Source organism: Carlito syrichta, unplaced genomic scaffold (assembly GCF_000164805.1).
Source record: "Carlito syrichta isolate Samal-C Ts95f unplaced genomic scaffold, Tarsius_syrichta-2.0.1 Scaffold315374, whole genome shotgun sequence".
NCBI classification, from domain to species: domain Eukaryota; kingdom Metazoa; phylum Chordata; class Mammalia; order Primates; family Tarsiidae; genus Carlito; species Carlito syrichta.
Window position 1 is genome coordinate 598,132 of NW_007259470.1, and position 9,760 is coordinate 607,891.

The following is a 9,760-nucleotide window of genomic DNA, read 5'->3' on the forward strand; positions in this document are numbered from 1 at the left end:
GGGGGGGGGGGGGGGGGGGGGGGGGGGGGGGGGGAGGGGAGGGGAGGGGAGGAAATCTTCCACCCAGCGTGGTGGCTCAAGCCTGGCACTGGGAGGCGGAGGCGAGAGGGTTGCCTGAGCCCAGGGGTTTAAAACCAGCCTGGGCAACTTGGTGAGACCTTGTCTCTACGATAAACCAAAAAACTAGCCGGGCGTGGTAGTGCAGACCTATAGTTCCAGCTACTTGGATGACTGAGACCGAAGGATTGCCGGAGCCCAGCAGGTTGAGGGTGTGGTGCCTGTGAGTGTGCCAACTGCACTCCAGCTTGGGTGATGGAGTGAGAGTCCAACTCAAAAAAAAAAAAAAAGAAAGAAAGAAAAAAGAAAGAAAAAAGAAAGTCATCTTCTAACCAATTGTAGGAATGGTCTAAATGGTTACTTATTTGACTTTATCAGTATCTTTCTTAACATCTTTCAAAGACTCCTTACTATTTGCAGAAAAAAAAATCAGCAGGAGATAGTTTTAAATTTCGATGACTTTAAAATGTATTGTTCTAATTAGAACATTTATATGAGTAAAGGGGGATAGTATTTATAGTCATGCCAACACAAACAGGCATGAGCCTGGTCAAAGGCAAATATATGATTACCCTGGATAATATACTTCCTATGGTGAAGTCTCTGTCTTCCAGTCCATTCTCAACGTTGTTGATCCCAATCTCAAAATTTGAATCCAAGCTCTATATGTCCCTCTGCTTTCCTATATCTTGAAGTATTTCATTGTGACCCATATGCCTGGACTACCACCCCATCACCTATCTTTCACCTGGTTAATGCCTAATCATTCCTTAATACTCAATTTACATGTCATTCTGCTAGGGAGCTTCCCTTGACTTCCCCCAAATATGAGTTTAAAGACTTGCTTATATGTCTGTCATGGTGTATATTATATTGTTGTTTAATGATTTTTCCTGTTCTCTCTAATAAACTGTGAACTTCCTATCTCCTAAAGGAAAAAAAAAAAACAACAACTTTATTTTTATTTTTTATTGTTGCAAACTTAGAATAATTATATACTAATAGTAATTACAAACTTAAATATATATAAATAACAGTTGTGAAAATAATGCTATATTTAAAGTCAGAAAGTTTGCAGTTAATTAAGAGACAAATAGATAACATCGTAGTACTTATTAAGAGACAACGTATTCTAAGGAAATCAGAGAAGGTTTAAGAAAATAAATAGTTGGAATCTGAACCTCATCTGAGGTTGAGCCGGTGTTTGGTAGATAGATCAGGGAGAAGACATCAGTTTACTCAAGGGTCAAAGAGGATTCTCCACTTAATCAAATCATTAGAATCATCACTGGTCATCAATGGAGCAATTTATTGAAAAGTTTATTTTTTTATTGAAAAATAAACAGTTGCCAAAAATTTCAAAATAAAAAATTATTGATTCACAAAAATCTTGCCAGAACTTTTGAATTTCAGAGATAGTATATTTTATCTCTCTCTCTTTTTTAGGTTAGAAATGTAGTTTATTTAAAAAGTATCTTAGAAAGAGAGAGAGAGAGGGAAAAAAAAAGAAGAAATTTACCTCCCCAAGGTAGAGAAGGGGGCCAAAGCCAGGAAGCATGGTGACAGTCATATCTCAAAAGAGCACATGGCCACACCATAGTCTAGTAAGGCAATGGCCTATTTTATCTCTTAAGAAAAGAGAAGAAAGAGAGAAGATTCAGGAAGTGGATAATAATATTTTCCCCATATGTCTGTTTGTATCTGTCACATACATGTGTACATAGAGAAACACACACATATTCAGCTTCTTGTATTTTAAAACCATACTTGGCTTGTCAAACTTGCAAATTTGGGCTGCATGTAATTATTTCCATGTCCAAGACAACTTAAAGTTGTATTGTGCATATAGAATTGAGCATATTATGTGTTTAGATAATTGATATATGAAACATTTGTGTTTTTTTCTGTTATGTTTTTCTGGATCAGTACAAATCACTCAACACTAGCGCTCTGAAACACAGATCTTAATTGTTATGAGCTACATATTACTATTTCTATCAATAATATAGAATTCATACATTGTAAATAAATACAGAACAATTATGTTATATCAATTTAGTAGACATTTACAGAAAAAAATAAAGCAATGAGAGACATAGTCTGGTTTTAAAATATGTTAAAAAATAAATTCACATACCATTTATTCAACCCTTGACATTTAGGATATTCACAATTCCTGAAATAGAAATACATACAAAATATCTATCAAAAAATAATGCATTGAGCTTTTGACATGAATTGGCACAAACATGACATTTTATAAACATCAAGGAAAAGTTAGTTGAAATACTTTAGATGCAGAAATGTTTTGGTATCTGGCTTTTGTGTGTGGGATCAGCATCCAGATAATTTGTACCTATTTCTATATTTTATTGTAGCAAAAGCAATACCTTGCGAATAGTAGATGAACCCCCAAATTAAAAAATATTTTGTCAATGACCTTATTAATTAGATAAAATTTATTTTCTAAAACAATATACTCACTGTTCTATTAGTTACTAGAGGAATAAGTATACAGGGCTGCTGGTTACTGCATTAGAGGAGCAAACAATGTAGAAACTTATATATCTCGCTAGAAGATTTAAGTTTTTTTTTAACTCTTTTTTTAATTTTAAAGATGTGGGATACAGTTTAGGGTTAGATATACAAATGTTCATTATGCAGGCACCCTTGTAGATGATGTGTGCCCCTCTCCCCAGGTAGATTCCCACTACTGCCAATTCCGCTTTCCCCTCTTCCCCTGGCAGTTTCCCGCTACTGCCAATCCTTTTCTTATAGTATTATGATAATTGTTTAAGGTCTGCTTATGAGTGAGAACATGCAATATTCAGTTCTTTGTTTCTGTGAAACATCACTCAGTATTTAAACTCTAAGTCCATCCAGGTTGCTGTAAAGTTCATAATTTTGTCCTTTATGGCTGCATAATATTCCATTGTATACATGCTCCACATTTAAAAAAATCCAGTCCTCTTTTGATGGGTAGCATGGTTGATTCCGTGTTCTTACTACTGTGAACAATGCTGTGATAAACATACGGGTGCACGTATCTTTTTCATAGAGTGATTTGAGTTCTTCTGGGTAAATTCACAGTAGAGGGATTGTGGGGTCATACGGAAGGTTGATTTTTAGATCTTTTAGGAATCTCCACACCGTTTTCCACAGACTGTACTAGTTTACACTTCCACCAACAGTGTAGAAGTGTTCCCTTGTCGCTGCATCTTCTCCAGCATCTGTTGTTTTTTGAGTTATTTATGATAGCCATCCTAACTGGATTTAGGTGATGTCTCAGTGTAGTTTTAATTTGCATTTCTTTGATGACTAGTGAGGTTGAGCATTTTTTCATGTGTCTGTTGGCTGCTAGTATGTCTTCTTCTGAGAAGTGTCTATTCATACCTTTTACCCACTTTGTAATGGGACTGTTTGTTTTTTTCTTTTTGGCACGTTTTAGTTCCTGGTAGATCCTAGATGTTAGACCTTTGTCAGATATACAGTTGGCAAATATTTTTCCCAGTGTGTGGGTTGTCTCCTTGCACTCTTGATGGTTTCATTGGCTTTGCAGAAACTTCTCAGTTTGCTGGGGTCCCACTTGTCTATCTTACCACTTATGACACAGGCACTTGGGTTTTTGATCAGGAATTGGTTGTCAGTTCCAATTTCCATAAGGGTGTCTCCTACATTTTCTAAGGCTCTTATAGTTTAAGGTTTTACATTTAGATCTTTGATTCATCTAGAGTTGATTTTTGTGTATGGGGATAGGTAGGGGTCTTGTTTTATCTTCTGCATGTGGTCAGTCACTTTTCCCAGCACCATTTACTGAATAGGTTTTCTTCTCCCCAGTTGATGGTTGTGGAGGTTTTGTTGAAGAAGAGTTGGTTGAGAAATTGAGGTTTTGCTTCTGAAATCTCTGTCCTGTTCCATTGGCCTATGTGCCTGTTCTTGTACCAATACCAGACTGTTTTGATTATTGTAGCTTTATAATAAAGTTTAAAGTCTGGGAATGTGATACCTCCCACTTTGTCTTTTCTTTTATTTTTCCTTTTTTTTTTTTTTTTGAACTTTTTTGCTGAGAATTGTTTTGGCTATTTGTGGCTATTTATGTTTCCATTTGAATTCCTGTATTGTCATTTCTAGGTCTGAGAGGAATGCTGCTGGTAATTTAATGAATATTGTGTGAAATCTGTGGATTGCCTTGGCAGGATGGACATCTTAGCAATGTTTATTCTTCTAATCCATTACAAGACTAAGTTAACCAGCTAGGACAATGGCTTCAATAAAAATGTAGAGCCATTCATTTACTCGAACTATTACCAATTTGTTTTTCTCATGATAATAAAAAGATTTAGCATATCATATTTTAAAGATCTGAGTCACATTCTCTATTCAAGCAGGCTTCAGTTGTAAACTTTCATATTTGCTTTGCATGAATCTTTATTTTAAAAAGTTAAAAATGGAGAAAATATTTGACTGACATTTTACCCAAGAAGACACATGGATGGCAAAAAGCACATGAGAGTATTAGGGGAGTGTAAATTAAAACCACAATTAGTTATTAGTATATACTACCTAAAATGTCTGAAATTTCGATCATACCAAGCAGTGGCATATATGTAGAAAAACTGGAACTGTTGTATGTAGTTGATGGAATATAAAATTGTACAACTTTGGAAGTCAGTTTAACAGTTTCTTAAAATGTTAAACATATACCTCCATAAGATGCAGTGTGTCCACTCTTAGATATTTACCTAAGAGAAATAAAAGTGCATATATATACAAATAGCTTGAATACATGTGTTCATAGTTGCTTTATTTGTAATGATCAGAAACTGAAAACATACCAAATGTTTATCACCAGGTGAGTATATTTTTTTAAAAATTGTAGTTTAACCATACAATGAAATACTTCCAAACAATACAATGAATGAACTATTTATATACACTACAACATAATTGAATAGCAAAATAATTACTTTGAGTTAAAATAAGTCAAGACAAACAGTACATCTTGATCATATTTATACAAAATTCTGCAAAATGACAACTATATTGATAGAAAGCAGATCAGTGACTTCTTGGGAATGTGAGGGTGAAGATGGAAACAAGTGGAAAGAGAGGATTACAAAGTGTCGATTGTAAAATGATGGACAGTTTCATCATCTTAAAAGTGGCAACAGTTTTTAAAAGAGTATACATGTGTCAAAACTTATTAAAACAGATACAAATCCATTAAATATGTGCAGTTTATTGTATGTTACCTGTAGAGGGATATGAGTCAAGGGGATTGAAGGAAAACGGCAGCCTGCCAGATGCCGTGGCACAAGTAATCTCTCTTTCTCCCATTGTCCTTTCACATTTCATTATGAACAAACTAGAGTTTTTGTATATTAGTGGAAAGACAACAAGTTTGGGGACACCAAAAAAAAAAAAAAAAAAAAAAAACTCCTACTGCACATATCAGAAGACCTGTGGACATTCTGTATTTGCAAGAGTGAAGGTTTGAATCATAGTAATGAAATTTCAAGTAACTCTCATTGTCTGTCAATACCAATTGTCTTCAAAAGATTTGGAAGTACACTGTTTAAACAAAAAGAATTCCCAGAACTTTATAGTAATTGCCATCATTAGACACACAAATATATATATTTTATGTACAGGTTTAGATATGATAGCTTAGACAATCTGTATGAAGATGAGTCTTTTACCTGACTTCTCAGAATAAAACAATAAATTTTATTGGGCTTTCACAATAGAATTCTTGCTTTACATAGAGGTCACTTAGAAAAGTGACTAACTTTTATTATCTGACAGGAGAGATTGTAAAACAAAGAGCAAAATATAATAAATGTCACCAATAAGGTTTTCTGTTTGTTTTTTAGTGAAAATATGTTATTTAGATATAGAGATTGTCATATTCCATGTTAATAAATTTCAAATACTGTGGCTATTCTCAAACACAGTCATATACCTCTTCTATACAAATTGATTGGCAGATAAAGTAACACAATCCCTCTCATCCTTATTTACTTGCAAACTCTGGACTCCCTCCTTTTAATATAATGAGGTTTACAGATTTGTTTTTTATGATTTTATATATTTAATCAAAATGATGTCATATATTCAAATGTTTTGTTTTTAGCTATATGATCTGTGTTTACCATATTCTCTATTTTGCTATGTGAATATTTATGGTGACACCTACACAGAGCCCAAGGATAGTTAAAACTTAAGACAGATTCATAAATCTAACTTCTATCTTTTTCTTTGTCACAATTGACAGTAACCTTGAAGAAATCTCTTAATCTCTTTGTGCCTCCCTCACTTCACTATAAACTTGGATAATGATACTTATCTCCCTGGATGAGAGGAAGATGTTAATGTTTGTAAAACCTTAGCGATCTTTAGATAAAGTAAACTAGCACAGAATTGCAAACATAAAGATGTCGCCATTGTTATATGTCTTTCTCTAATAATTTCATGATATATGGAGATAGATTATTACAAGTACTTCATTAATGTTACTTTATTTAAATCAGTCACTGGAAAATATAATATAGTAGATATAGGAGAATGTTGATGTAATACATATCAATTGCTTCATTAAAGTGAGTAAACCTTTTTTTTTGCCTGCCACTTTTTAGGGATGAGATTCTTATATACAATACATACACTTTTATAGACTATACCTTAGCATCAGTCTTACATAGTCATAAAGAATAACAGCTCTGAGTTGCTTTTATTTCTAAATTTCCAGTACTTTTAAATTAACTCAGTATTAAGTATTGAAATATATAATCATCTAAAATATTTGTACGACGTACTTCATATTTTCTCAAATCATGAATTAATTTTATTCATATGGTGTCATCTATTCTGTAAAAAAAGTGTTTGTATGTTATAAAAAGTGTTTCAGGAGATACAGTGATAAACTGGACAGAGTTTGTACACTCAATGATCCTCCAGTATGGTGAAAAATACAACTGCATCTAATATAGACCCTGAGAAGGTGTAATAGTCTAGTACAAACTAAGAAGAAAGGTCCAGAAGAAATGGATTCTGGATGAGGAATCTGAAAAAGCTCTATGACAAAGAAGTGAATTTAAGATTGGACCTAGGGTAATAGGTGTTTAGCATGGGTTTTAAGGGAGGAAAAGACAGGAATTCAAAAGATGACATTTTAGGGAGAGATAGCAATTTGAACTGTAAATTCAATGGGGATGACAGGATTCAGGAATACCAGAGACCAGATACAGGGCATAATCATCTTCAGCAAGGTGGATGCAATTTCTATAATGAGATTAGAATGGCCAGGCAGGGGCATTAACACACAAGAATATGTGGTGAGGGTTAGTAAACCGTTATGTTACCAGCAGTGAGAAAAATGAGCAGCCAATCAGGGTATTAATTGATTGAACATCAGATATGTTAAACAGCAGGTGAGCAAGAGGCTGATGTCAGTCACTATAGTGGAAAATTGTGATCCTGTTTCCTGACATGCAATAGATCTTCCAGGTCTATTGGATGTGAGTCAGGAACCAAAGCACTACCAAAGAAAAAAATTGAATGATAGCCCTCCACTGGAGAGGAGAAACACAGAGGTCAAGTGATAAATGGATCCTGCCATATATTTGCCTCACAGAAAGTTTTGTGAATCTGAGTACAAATTAGTGGTCATTTCTCTAGTCAGAGGTTTGCAATAAGGATAAATACAATTAGAAGTTGGGAGAATCTTCACATTAGCTATCTGTTGTGTAAGAGCTAAGTCTTCATGGTAGGGAAGGCCTTGTAGAAGTCTTTAAAATTGCACCCATATTCTTGGGCCCAATAGAAAATCAGAAGCAATATAATGTTTCAGGTTGAAAGGCTGTGATTAATGTCATTCTAAAAGCTTAAAGTAATTAGATGTGGTAGTCTTATCATCAGTATGTCCTTTGGTTCAGCAAATGAAAAATGTCTCGGTTTTGCCATAACTATTAGCCCCAATCACCATTGATATCCTGAGCATGGACTTGAGACAAGAACAAAACCTCTGGGACTTATATGCAACTCTTGATCCATTGAATGTGTTCTTTGTATCACTATGAAGAAAGAAGAGCAGAACAATTTGTATTCTTTTGAAATGAAGAGCAATACATTTTTGTTATTTTGCATCATTGTTGTAGTTATATTCTCACTACCTGTCACAATATAGACAAAACCCTCTACTTATCTGCATATTCAGTTGAACCTCAAATAGTTCTCTTACATTGATGACATCATTTAAATCTTACATAGAAGGCAGGGAGTGGAGAAAAAGCTCAGTCAAATAAAAGACTTGAGCACCAAAGGGTACAAAATAATCCCTGCAAAAAAATAGAAAACTACCTTATCAGTGAACATTTTAGAAGTACAACATTCTAGCATATCCCAGTCAATATAAATGACAAGTTATTGCTCCTTGTAACTCCTCTCTCTAAGAAAGATTCACAGTGCGTGATGCACCTCTGAGGATTTGAAGACATGAATAACACACTTTGTGATTTAGAAGACCACTGGCATAGAGTAGGGTACTCAGCTAAAGAACTCTCCATAGATTCAGGTTTTAGAAAAAAAATAGTATCTATAGTAAAATAACACCAAGAGTCATATCTGGCAAGTACCAAGGGAAAAAAGTTCAAGAATCTTGCACTCCTAGGTTGCTGAACCAAGGTTACATCCTGTGCAAGATAGCTATTTGTCATTCAAATAACAACTCCTGGTATGTAACTTGGCCCTTATAGAGACCTTATATTAATAGACACATAAACATTTATTAAAGGATACAAATACTATCCCTAGGAAATAAACAAAAAGAAGCAAGAATATCCTGATGTACTACACTAGCAGAAAAAAGTACTTTTATAAGATATAGGGATGCTGTTATATAATGAGGACAGGTAAGAATATGTGTAGAAATCAGGGAATTCATTATAATTTCCCTTATGTGTGGCTAATTATAACAGGTGATTATGGCAACAGTGGTTTGAAAAGAGCATGATAACAAACGATCTACGCCTGTGGAAATTAATGTCTGAGTTACACCACTGGACAATCAATTTAGGATAATAGAAAGATAAGCTACATCTGGAATGAATGATATGGGAGTGATATGAATATATCTTAATGGGACATGAGTAAGTCTGGTCAGTGCAAGGAGTAGACTATAACAAATTATTTTGATGTTCTTTTGGGTTTTACCAAAATAGTACACACTGGTTTATCTCCATACTGTCTGAGTTTTCTTGTCATTAGACTCCATTATGTTCACATGCTGGGGAGGACAATAGTGTCAAAAATTACTCCAGGCCAGAAGTAACCCTCAACCAGTGACTAAAGGGAATTGGCGTACAAATATTCTGGGTCCCTCAATCTGTGAGAGGCATAGTTTTGCAGCATATAGTCTTTTTTGACTCTCAAATTTTCCTTCATCTTAACTCCTCATTTTCCTACAGGTGTTTCCTGATTTTATCTCCCTATTTATCTTCTTACTATCTAATTATTATTTCTAGTTTGTTTCTAGTGGAATTAAACCTAATAAAATGTATGTAATTATTTGAAGTAATTTGTTACAGGTTAATGGGAAACTAGTCTTCAGACAGGAATTATATTCTAGAAGAGCCTCCTTATATTTGGAGCAACTCTCTATGTGATTCATTTGGTAAAATCAGGACCAGAACCATTTTTTCTTGTG